Below are 13,401 nucleotides of genomic sequence, written 5' to 3' on the forward strand. Positions count from 1 at the left end.
CAGGTAGAGCATCTCAGAAAGCTCTGAGAACTGTTCAACCCATTAGAAGTCAAGGCACGGTTATATGAAAAAAAAATTGTTTTGAGACCATCTGAGCTACAGGGAAGATCTGAGACAGAGGCAGTAGCAGCAGCAGCAGTATTAGTTGCTCAGTCATGTCTGACTGGCTGTGACCCCACAAACTGTAGCCCACCAAGATCCTCTCTCCATGGGACTCTGCAGGTAAGAATACTGGAGTGGATTGTAGGCAGAGACAGAGGGCTTGACAGCAAATGATGTATTATACAACCCAGATCTAAATGCTTTCATGTGACCCCTTATCAAGAAGGAATGTTATCTTATCAAGAAGGAGTTGTCTTATTGATGCTGGGAGATTGGTGCTACAGATTTTCCCTGTAGTTCAGATAGTAAAGAATCTGCCTACAATGCAGGAGACCTGGGTTCAATCCCTGGGTCAGGAAGATCCTCTGGAGAATGGAATGGAAATCCACTCCAGTATTCTTGCCTGGAGAATCCAATGGACAAAGGAGCCTGGTGAGCTACAGTTCATGGGGTCGCAAAGAGTCGGGGATGGCTGAGCAACTAACACTGCTACACTGCTATGGTTGAGTGGGTATTTCTGCTGATGGTGTAGATTTGCTGAATATATGATGAAGATATACAAAGTCTTTGGAGGGAGGAGGCCAAAGGCCAGAGAAATTTTTTTTTTCTTTACATTTCACAATATAAAGATCTTGAAATATTTATATGTATGGATGGTGGATAAAAATAAGACAAAAGCACAAAGGTAGGATTTTGTTATCTCAAAGTCTAGAAGGAAGAATTATCTGCCAATGACTGCTAACATTAAAGCTTAACTCATTTGTTTTTGAGTGAAGTAGGTAAGATACAAAACATGGGATTTAAATCCTGGATAATAGGTTTGATTAAATGTGCACAGTCCAGCTGATAGTTCTGATACATACAAATTGGCCAGATACCATCCACCTACATGATCTTGTTTGAAAGCTCCTATGGTTGGCTATGTTGGTGCATTAGCTCTTAATTGCTGTAAATGCACAGCAAGATGCAGCTTTCACCCCTGAAGAAGATAACAGATCTCTTATCCAAGTCTTTCTACTCTGAATTTTGAGCTTATCTTTCATATCAGTCATCTTGTTTGTCTGTAGAAAACTTGTTAATCAAGTAGCTGAGAATTGGAGAAGGCATTACATCCAGGGAAAAGGATGTGGGGTGAGGTTGAGTGGACTTCTAAAAAGGAAAAGCCACAACACTGACTGTGTGCTGTGCTCAACCATGTCTGACTTTGCAGGTGGATACTTTACTGCTGAGCCACCCAGAAAGCCCACAACGTTGACTTTTGCTTGTTTAACCTCCCAAGTTCTGATTGTTTATGACATAACACGTTAGATGTATGGGCTCCCTTTGTTAACTGAAAAAAAAAAAAAAAAAAACCCCACAACCTCAAAGTTGAGAATTATGGTTTTCTTTTGGCAAAACTACTGAGGACTATGGCTAGAGATACAGCTTCTCGGATGATTCTGAGGGCCTGTTTCAGAGGTAAGGGAGGAGTCAGGACATATAGGAGTTTTGCTTGGAAAAATACATAGTCAAACATCAAAAGATGACTGTTAATCACAAAAACGGACATCTCAAGCTAAAGATGTCAGTGCTTTTCTCTATATGGGAAGATGCAAGAGTCTGAGCTCACTGAAATTATCCCTTAGAATTGCATCTTAACTCACAGAACCAGTCTCCTGTTCTTCTCCATCCTGAATTCCACTCAGGGTGCCTGCTCGGAGTGGCCGCCAAAGCTGATGCCTTTATGTCTGCAGCATCCTTTCTTTACTGAAATGGCAGGTGATATTCTTGGCCAAACCTTGGAACACTGAAATATGTTCACAAATGGAAAGATGGAAAGACTGACCATTTGAAGCGCTAGTGTTTAAGAATTAATAAGATAAAAGCTACTTAAAGGAATGAATGGGAAGCTAAAATATAGCCCTTAGGTGTTTATATCAGCATTCCTCAACTTGCATGTGATTTAGGGCAAGTGATTAGCTTCCGTTGTATCAATAGTTAAAGTTCTCTCAAATCAGTATCCAAAAGTCTACGATATTTGGGGGGACAGGATGGAAACAATAGTGTCTTTGGCTGTAGATATCCATTAGAGTTGAATTTTTCTGTGAGATAGACATTATTCATTTCCACTTAAATCCTTTCTTCTTTTCCCATGAAAATGAAATTCTTTGCTTTAGGATATCAGTGTGCTCTATTAAATATATTCACAGGCTCTTTCCACTAGCTGAGGTCGTGTAATATCAGTTTTTATCAATTATAGACACAGCCTCAGATGGCATGGACAGTTATTACCCTGCTTTCCCTTTCTGTTTTCTCACGTCTGGAGCAGAAACACATGCCTGAAGGCATTCGGCAGTCCTCTTGGGTGCAAGAGGAGGAAATATCTTGGCAGAACAGGGAGACAGGAAACGCCTAGGACCTTGATGACTTCACTGGTCCTCTGTCTTCACTTGCCAAAACTCATTCCTAACGCGGTGACTTTGGCAGCAGGCGATGATTCATCTTTGTATTTAGCCTTCATTAGTCAGACACTTGTTTTGTTTTGCTTCGATGTCTGTTTTGTTTTTGCAGGTGGGCTCAGTCCTAAATGATATACGTGGTTATATAGCAATTACCTTAGTGGATATCAATAGTTAAATCACAACTAAATTATGGAGGACATGTAAGCAACTCTTTATGGGAAACTGTCCTCAGGAGGGAGCTCCTTTTCCTGTCACTTTTACAAAGTTATATTGTAACTAACTTTAAACCAAGCACCCCCATGTTCCACTCATCTCTGATTCAATCATATTTTTCAAATTTTTTAATTGCACAATACCTTTCCTAACTTGTCTCTTCTTTCCATAGGTTAAAGAAGTAATAATGAAGAATCAATAATTAGCAGAGGACCAGATCTCTTCCCTAGCTTCCCCTTCAGTAACCTCCAAACAAAATGTAAGCCCTGACCGTGTGACATCTAGAGAAAGGGCACGAGGAGCTCACAAGTCTGCACACAGGGGATGGTGATGCCTCTGATCGCCTGTCTCAGTGATTAACTGACACTCTTTCTCTGCTTCCTTTTAAAAACATTCATAGCAGAGTCTTGGGAGGTGGTTTTAAGGGAACTTGGGTCCCCCATCTCCCCAGATTGCTGGCATTCAGATTAAAAGCACTTTTCTTTCCCTACCATTCATGAGTATGTAATTGATTTTGTGAGCAGTGAGTATCGGGACCTGATTGATTTGGTAGCAGATATTGCCACAAAGAGATAGCAACTGCTTTGAGGCTCCATGATATATTGAGACTAAATGAGGATACATGATACAAACTTGAGGCTTTTATAAAAAATATTTTGAACTTTGAAACAGTAGTCACTTGTGGGTCATTATATGTAAGTTATTTAACCTCTCTGTGCTTAGTTTTCTCATCCATAATATTTGAATATTAATAACTATAATATGAATTTATACTAAAAACTGATTACAAAGGACTTTGCAAAGTACATGGAACAAGAGAGATGCCGACTGCCCAAGAAAAGTCCCCTTTCTTTTTGTCTTTCCCATCACAATTAATTCCTTATAATCTATCACACAAATTGTCTAACAAGCGACTAAGAATCTTTAATAACATGAAAATTCAAGAAACAAAATTAATCTCAGCAATCTTCAATTTCTGATTGATTATACATGCTATACTCACAAAGCATGTTCATATATAGGTGCTTATATTCCACACATACATGCACACACACACAGCTGTTCTTCACACATAATTTTTATTTATAAGGTTGGCAAGGACTCGAGGTAGGACAGAGGCAGCTTTGGCTGTGCTTTCTTTAGAATGTTCCTGAATAGTTTAAAGGGCAACGCTTTGAAAAAATTAAGGAGGCTGCATATTCGGTGGCCACACTGAATAAATCTTGAAGCAGCTTTCTTCTAATACTGGTTTCCTTCAGAATCATGTGTTAACATCAGTGGATGATAAGAATACCACAGCTGCCCTTACCAATTCACCCCAGGTTGTAGGCCAGAACTCTATGTATCCTCACACAAGCAATCTGTTAAACAATTCTTCATTTACCATAATTATTTCATTGCTTTCCATACACTTCCAGCTCCACTACAAGGACAAAAAGATGCATTTTACACCATCTTTTTCCATTCTCCTTTATCTACTGTTTCTCTGTATTGTGATGGGGATCAGCGTTGCTATTCCTATCAATTCAATCACACATTGAATGCAATATATTAATGTATAAGATTTTTCCTATATTAATGAAAAATACTTTGTTCAGTGGCTGATTATGAAATCATTACGATACTAAGACATTGGTATTTTTACGGTTATTTTTAGTAAAGCTTTCTATTACAATAATTGATGGCCACCATTAGTTATTTTATGGTCCTTCAATGTAATGACATTTTGGAAAATTAATTTTCTCAGGATGATAAATGTTTTGACAAAGGTCTCACAAGTAGATGATAAGAGAACTAAAACAAAACCCTTGGCTTCTACTTTCTTAATTTTACAATCTTTAGAATAAACAGAATTTGGAAATCTACATTTGGAATTCATTTTTTTAGTACCAAAATGCATGAATTTCATTGATTTAGTCAATTCAACGTTTAAGGTAATCTTATATATTTAAACTATAGCAAAAAAAGAGAAATTAAATTGAAAGACTTCTTAACATAAAATATGTTTAAGTGCATAAACTTAAATGCTTTCCTTATTTAAGAAATCAAACCTCCTCTTGTGTTCTATTTATTCAGTAAGTCATGAAAAACAACAGGCATCTGTATCCTTAAAGAAAAGACCTAGAGTGAAACTTAACAAATAAACATCAGAAACAAGATTTCTGTCAAAATACCCTCTGGTGTCAGACATACTCTCACTCTAACTAGGAGAGAATGTGCTACAGACAGGGAACTGCATCAGATGATTTCTCAGAGGATCTGAAACTGCCAATTTACGTAAGAGTCCCAGAAGCCCTTAAATCTTCTAGAAGCACGGGTACAAAAGAACAACACTTATTCCAGCCACAGGCTTTAAACAGTACTATTTCCCTGACAGACTTTTCCAAAATCCTTCCAACAACCAGGGGAAAACTCAGATCTGCTGTGGCATTTGATTGGATGAAATCATTTTATGCATTGTGAGCTGTAAGGATGTATCATAGGGAAACAGTAGCTCCTACCTGGAGTATTTATTTATGAGGCTGAGAAGGGATGTACGTAAATCACCTGACTCATATCTGATGCTCAAGTTCACACAGTGACATTTCCAGATGGTGTTGAATTCAAGGGAATGTATGATACTCATTCTACTTTGTGGTAAGTTTACAATGATTGAAGTCAGACAGTAGAAATGGCCACTCAGTTCTTTCTGGCAAAGACACAGTCATTTAGGATCAATGTGAGCCAAGGGTGGGAATTTCTGTTTGTTTATATTGTAGCTCCAGCTCTAAGATCAGTTTCTGATATATATAGGTTTTCAATAAATATTTGATGAGTAAATGACAACCCCCCTTCTTCCTGGAGGAATGCCATTTTTAATACTTCAAATCTCTGTATTTAGTTATTAATATATAAGAAAGCTATGGGCTTGCCAGGTGGCTCAGTGGTAAAGAATCTGCCTGCCAATGCAAGATACCTGGGTTTGATCCCTGGGTTAAGAAGATCCCCTGGAGAAGGAAATGGCAACCCACTCCAGTATTCTTGCCTGAGAAATCCCATGGACAGAGGAGCTTAGCAGCTACAGTCCACGGGATCCTGAAAGAGTTGGGCACTACCTAGCAACTAAAAACAAAAACAAAAAAGAAAGCTGTACTTCTGTTCCTTGGCCTGATATTTATCTTATTTGACATCAGGAAACCCACTTTGTAGCAGACACATTTGCTATTTCCAAGGTAAATGAGCCTTTTTATCAGACAAAGTAAAAATATGATTTAAGGAGCTGAAACAATAGCTGGGTGGGTATATTTTCCTTCTGGAGCATATTATCATGAATGATTTCTCCATCAATCACCATTCAAATAATAGATGAAAGAAACAATTCTGGAAGTATATAAAAGGTACAATAAAATGAATCACCACCAAGCTTAAAAGCGTTTTTGAAGACAGAAATTAAAATGAAGTATAGATCCCTCACCAGAAGCAGATAATAATTTAGAGATATGTGCATTCTGTGGTTTTTAACTAACTTAACTTTACATATTAGGTATGACGTGATCTGCTTATCACTGTCATTAACATGGAAACAATTTAGCAATGTCAAATGACAGATTTAACTGGTGAACTGGGCACAGGAGGAAAACAGGTTTAAGGTCTAGTGTCTTCTGTCTAAGTTATTTGTTATGTAACTTCTCTACATCCCTCACTCTGGTGTTACCATTTGGAAGATGAAACCAAGATTATGAAACAAGAGAGTATAAGACTCCTTTAATCAATTCATTTTCAACCAAGCTAATTATTTTTTTTTTAAGGCAGGGATTTAACCTGACTCTCGATTCTGATAATAAATTCTCTGTTCTATTTTGCTGCACTAAGTAACTCATTTCCACCCTCTCCATTTCCAGAACAAATCCTGTCCTTGATAAGCTCCAAGTACCAGTTCAGCAGACAGAAACTAAAACCCTCCACACTGACAGACACAGAGCCCAGAGGGGTGGAAGCTCCACAGGGCCCAGGGACAGTCAGTGACTCTAGTGGACTGAGGACCTCTGCCAGTGCACAGATGTCCTGGTGGACGGCCACACCCTTCACCTTCTCTGGGGAAAGTGGAGAGATGAAACCTGATGCTCACTCCAAAATTAAACACCTTCCTTGTAGTCTCAAACTATCTTTGATGGAGGACAGGTTATCCTTTTCTTTTCTTTTCCTTTCTTTTCTCTTCTTTTATTTTTGCTGTTGTTTTCAATTTTGTTTGTCTAGTTTTTATATTCAGTCTATACTGGACTGATAATTTATGAAATACAATAAAAATGAATCACTGTGCATGTTTCTGCAAGTGACATGTTGCAAGTTTGTTACGAGAGTAAATCTTAGAAGTTCTCATTAGAAGGAAAAAAATTATAGTTACCTGTGGTTATGGATGGTAACTAGATTTACCGTGGTGATTATTTCACAATATATTAAAAAATTGAATTATTATGTTGTACATCTGAAACTAACATACTGTTATATGAGAATTATACCTCAATTTTTAAAAATTTATATAAAAAATAAATTGCTAGAATATTTTGACAAACTTTTTTTTTTTTTTTTTTAACAACTTAAGGACATACATAGAACTGGACATGAAATAACAGACTGCTTCCAAATTGTGGAAGGAATACATCAAGGCTGTATATTGTCACCTTGCTTATTTAACTTATATGCAGAGTACATCATGTGAAATGCCAGGTTGGATGAAGCACAAGTTGGAATCAAGGTTGCTGGGAGAAATATTAATAATCTCAGATATGCAGATGACACCACCCTCATGGCAGAATGCGAAGAGGAACAAAAGAACTTCTTCTTTTTTTTTTTTTAATTTAATTTAATTTTATTTTATTATTTTTTTTTTGTTAATGTCTACTTGATATGTTTATTTTTTTTAATTTTATTTTATTTTTAAACTTTACATAACTGTATTAGATTTGCCAAATATCAAAATGAATCCGCCACAGGTATACATGTGTTCCCCATCCTGAACCCTCCTCCCTCCTCCCTCCCCATACCCTCCCATGAATGTGAAAGAGGAGAGTGAAAAAGATGGATTAGAAATCAACATTCAAAAAGCTAAGATCATGGCATCTGGTCCCATCACTTCATGGCAAATAGATTGGAAAACAATGGAAACAGTGAGAGACTTTATTTCCTTGGGCTCCAAAATCACTGCAGATGGTGACTGCAGCCATGAAATTAAAAGATGCTTGCTCCTTGGAAGAAAGCTATGACCAACTTAGACAGCATATTAAAAAGCAGAGACATTATTTTTCCAACAAAGGTCCATCTTGTCAAAGCTATGGGTTTTCCAATAGTCATGTATGGATGTGAGAGTTGGACTAGAAAGAAAGCTGAGCACTGAAGAATGGATGCTTTTGAACTGTGGTGTTGGAGAAGACTCTTGAGAGTCCCTTGGACTGCAAGGAGATCAAGCTAGTCAATCCTCGAGGAAATCATCCCTGAATAGCATTGGAAGGACTAATGCTGAAGCTGAAACTCCAATACTTTGGCCATCTGATGTGAGGAACTGACTCATTTGGAAAAACCCTGATGCTGGGAAAAATTGAAGGTGGGAAGAAAAGGGGACGACAGAGGATGAGATGGTTGGATGGCATCACCGACTAGATGGACATGAGTTTGAGCAAGCTCTGGGAGTTGGTGATGGACAGGGAGGCCTGGTGTGCTGCAGTTCATGGGGTCGCAGAAAGTCAAAGCGACTAAGCAACTGAACTGAAGTGAAGGACATACATACAAACTAATTCCCTAGTTTTATGACTTCTTTAGACAAAAATAAACTTACTTTTTTGTAAATATAGTTTAATGAAATATGATATAGGGAAATAAAAGAATTACAAAAAGTACACATCTTATTTCCTGAAAATATGCTTCTAACTAATCACTAGCTCTCTATCACTGTTCAATAGTAGCTAAACAAAAATTACAAATTTGATTTCCCATATTAATGCATACACATGAAGTCATAATGAACATTAAAATATCAATATTTAAAGATTTTTAATGGACCAATGAAGTTACTTCTTATTTGTTAACGGATTGACAACTATTAACACAGGTAATGATCCCCTAAATTGTTTGTCTTAACAAATTTTGATATAGAAACTAGTCTTTCAGAAGTATGTTGATAAGAATATTAAAATAAATAAAATTTAAACAATTTCTGCAGGCTAAGACTTTTGCTTTTAGGTTTTATCCAAATGAAGAATGGGATACTTTAAACGTAAACAAAGATATTTTCAAAATTTATTTTTAAAACATTAGTAGCTAGTTCAAGGACATTATCATGCAAATTACAGTTAAATTTGAATGATTTTTCAACAAAAGAAATGGATTCTGTGTCACTGAAAGATCATTTAAATTTATCTGTAATTTTTAATTTATAAATTATTCTTAAAGCTATAGTTTCCTTGCAGTGGATCTTCTTTTGATGGAAAATAATTTTTAAAACATTTCATCCAATTCGTAAAGTGTCTATTGAGAATTTCCAATAGATATGCAGCATTAAGGTCATCATTTAGTTGATCTAAAATTGTTTAGTTATCAAATAATATCTAGAAATTCTGTTCTTAAAGGGTTTTAATTGTGTTCTTTGATTGTATCTACATTGACAAGTCTATGTAAATCCTTCCTGGCATTGATACATTCAGATGATTAAAAATGTCAAAGATGGGTCTTCCCTGCCAGTCCAGTAGTTAAGACTCTGTGTTATAATGCAGGGGGCGCAGGTTTGATCCCTGGTCATGGGACTAACAGCCTACGTGCCATGAAGGGTGGCTAAATAAACTGGGGGTGGGGGAACCAAAATCACACAATACTACAAGTCCTGCTGACCAATGTAAGGTTACATTTGTTTCTTATCTTAGAGGAATGAGGAATGCTGATGTCCATTCTGTAGTTTTCCCAATGATAACTATCATGCCTCTCCATTCATAATAACTGATTCATAATTAGTTTCTATATCATCAGATGCTGATAAGAATACTCTAAAATTTAAGACACTAGATGTTATGCCATTCACAACTTTTACCAGAGCACTATGTGCATTTCAGCTCAGCTCGCTTTGTGGTGGGGAGGCAAGACTTTATCTATGAAGGGATTACTACATTGGCTTGCATTTTGACACCAGCTGCAATCATCCAGTATGTTTTTTGCTAATATATCCAAATCATTTGAATATATGTGCAATACATTTCCCTTCAAACCTTCAAACTGCAGGTGATGACCTTGTAATCATTTATTGTTTTACATCATTCTCTGTTTGTCAAAATCAAAGATAAATAAATAAGCATTGCCATTATTCCATCATCGTGTTCAAGTAGAACATGCACAAAAAGCATGACTGTGTGGGCAGTGTTTATGCTGCACTGAACCTGCAGACCCTGCTGGCTTTCCCAAGCAAGCGTCGCTGATGTGATCTCTCACTAATGTTTTGGCAACTGTACATGATTAGCAGCCATGCAAGAGATTAAAAAAATTCCTATGTGGAAGACCCTTTTAAGCACCAATGTTTAGATGGGAAATATTGAACAGCAGATCTGTTAATTCTTAAATATAACTTCTTTCTTTCAACTAAATCTGTAACTTGAAGTTCTTTTTTTATGCTGTCCTTGTAAACCCTGCTTACATATGATGTTTCACTGCTTCCTTAGACAGTGTATCTCCAAAAATAACACATGCTGGTTTTAGCACTTGACCCTCAATTATGGCTTCAAAACAAAACTCAAGTCATGATGAATCATACTGCCAAATAAAACTATAAAAGGACAGTCAAAAAAAAACGTGACCTAACTGCATTACAAATGACTTAATAACTAGACTGAAGGGTCTGGGCAAAGAGGGATCAACCTAAATAACTTTGCAAATCAGGATTTTGACTTAGATACTTTGAGTCTAAAGACAAAAAGAACTATATACAAATACTATAGATAGCAAATTTATTTCTTAAAAGGGCTTAGGTTAGTAATTCTGAAACTATGTGCATGCAAGGATTGAACAAATAAGAAAATACATTGAAAAGATGAGAGTAAGGTTTCTTACTGAGAGAAAGAAGTTGTGAATAGGCAGGAGAGAAAGCAGCTCTAATTAACTTCCCCAAGGACACAGGACTGTGCGTAGCTGGCAAGAGAATTAAAGTCAACAGAGGTGTGTGTGTGAGAGAGTGTGTGTGTGGGGGGATGGGGTGTGTGTGTGTGTGTGTGTGTGTGTGTGTGTGTGTGTAAGTAGAGTGGGGATGCTACAAATGTATGCTGACAGTAATTGACACCATTCTACCTAGATTCAGCTTATTCTGTAACAGAAACAGGAGCAACCATAGAAAATATGAGAATAAGAAAATATAATAAATAGTACTTATGGTATTAGTATACCATCAATAGGACCCATCTGGTTGTATATCTCTGATCAAGGTACAAACTTCATTGCTACTCATCCATATTAATGGGCGTCCCACATTATTTACCACCCTTTCATGGCTTTCCAATGTTTTTTTAAAATTGAAATAGAGGTTAAAACAAATGATTGAGGACTGAAGAGACTGCAAATTCAACTAAAAAATATGTTCTCAGATTGAAGAACTATTCAATATTTTATCTTTTCATCACAGGGAAGTTTCCCTTTTGTTTGATCCATTCTCAGGTTGGGGCTATTCCTGTGTGTGCCAAAAAAAAGAACATTATTAAGGGGTAAAACATGATGTGTGTACCACTGTAGTACCCCAACCTCTGAATTTAACTCTGTATATTTTTACTAAAACAATTGGGCACAAACTGCAATAATCATCTCCCTTTGTAGCTAAATTAGGTTTATCTGCAATTTGTTATTTTCAAGTCCTGTGACATCTTTCTGAGGATAGAGAAAAGCAGAGGTGATGGCACATTTGATATTACTAAGTATTCTTGAAAAAGCAGTATTGCCAAACTTGAAGTCTATGCAGTGTATTCAAATTTTAGAAATATAAACAAAAGTAGGAATTGGAAAAAAGGAGGCAAACTTGATGTTAACATGATGCTTTATAAATATTATGTGATGGTTAGTATTATGTGTCAACACAAAATTTGACTGGTCTAAAGGATGCCTATGTAGCTGGTGAAATATTGTTTCTCAGCACGTCTGCGAATCTCCAGAAGAGATTAGCATTTAAACTGGTGAACTGAGTAAAAAAGATTCCCCTCACCTTTGTGAATGGACATCATCCAACCACTGGGAGGGGTGAAGAGAACAGAAAAACAAAGAAGAGGCATATTTATCCCTCTATTGGAGCTGAAACATCTATCTTCTCCTGCCCTTGGATATCAGCACTCCTGGCTCTTAGAATTTTTAACTCAGACTAGGGTGAACATCATCAGCCTCCCAATTTTCAGGTCTTCAGATTCAGACTGGATTACCAGCTTTCCTTGTTCCCAACCTGCAGAAGGCAGAATGTGGGACTTCTCAGACTCCAAACATGTGCTTCAATTCCAACAAGAAATCTCTTACACCTACCTATTGACATATTGATCAATCATTCAGTTGAACTCTCTGCAGTTGCTTCTGCTTATCTAGAGAACTATGACTAATATGGGCTTCTCTGGTGGCTCAGATGGTAAAGAATCTGCCTGCAGTGCAGGGGGCCTGGGTTTGATTCCTGGGTCAGGAAGATCCCCTGAAGAAGGGTATGGCAACCCACTCTAGGATTCTTGCCTGGAGAATTCCATGGATAGAGAAGACTGGCGGGTTACAGTCCAAGGGGTTGCAAAGAGTTGGAAACAACTGAGCTACTGACACACACAGGTGTGTGTATGTGCTCGGTTACTCAGTCACATCCGACTCTTTGTGACCCCATGGACTGTACCTTGCCAGGCTCCTCTGTCCATGGAATTTTCCAGGCAAGAATCCTGGAGTGGGTTGCCATTTCCTACTCCAGGGGGTCATCCCGACCCAGGGATCAAACCTGAGTCTCCTGTGTCTCCTGCATTGGCAGGTATATTCTTTATCAATGCACTGGCTGGAAAGCCTGACTAATACATATAGAAAACTCATAAAATGTATAAAAGATCATTAAATATTAGTAGTAGTATTAGTTATTTGGTTGTCTCTAACTCCCTGTGACCCCATGGACTGTAGCCGACCAGGCTCCTCTGTCCATGGAATTCTCCAGGCAAGAATACTGGAGTGAGTAGTCATTCCTTTTTTGATATCATTAAAATTAGTAATACTGCTTTGCTGGTAGTCCAGATACAGCCATTCTAAAAAAAAAAAAAATGTATTTCTATAGGCCAGTAACAGATGATTTAAGAGAAAAATTGGAAAAACATTTGATGTAGCAACCAAAAGCTTTAGTGGCTAGAAATAAATCTAAATATTATGTGAATTATTCTATAAAAATATTTCAGTAATTTGTTTAAACACATTAAAATAGATGTCAATAAAAGAAATATATAAAATATTCACAAATAAGAAAACTCAATGCCATGAAGTAGTTCTCTCCAAATTCATATCTAAAGTAAATGCAACTCTAGTAGAAATTACAACAGGTTTCTCCATGAAAGACCATGGATGATTCTAAAACATTAGAAAAGAGCAAAGGATAAAGAAAGATTTGAGGAAATGTTACTGAACCCAGGTTTGGCTGCTTGTT

At 37.0% G+C, this 13,401-nt stretch overlaps 1 long non-coding RNA gene across 1 annotated transcript; it reads left to right on the forward strand.

Moving 5' to 3' along the window:
- The first annotated feature begins 402 nt into the window (after nucleotides 1-402).
- LOC129658488 (uncharacterized) lies at nucleotides 403-7,470 on the forward strand. Its single transcript, XR_008717365.1, has 3 exons — nucleotides 403-534; nucleotides 2,929-3,015; nucleotides 7,339-7,470. It is a non-coding gene; the product is annotated as an uncharacterized LOC129658488 (long non-coding RNA).
- The last annotated feature ends 5,931 nt before the right edge of the window (nucleotides 7,471-13,401 follow it).

This window comes from Bubalus kerabau, chromosome 8 (genome assembly GCF_029407905.1).
Source record: "Bubalus kerabau isolate K-KA32 ecotype Philippines breed swamp buffalo chromosome 8, PCC_UOA_SB_1v2, whole genome shotgun sequence".
Taxonomy (NCBI): domain Eukaryota; kingdom Metazoa; phylum Chordata; class Mammalia; order Artiodactyla; family Bovidae; genus Bubalus; species Bubalus kerabau.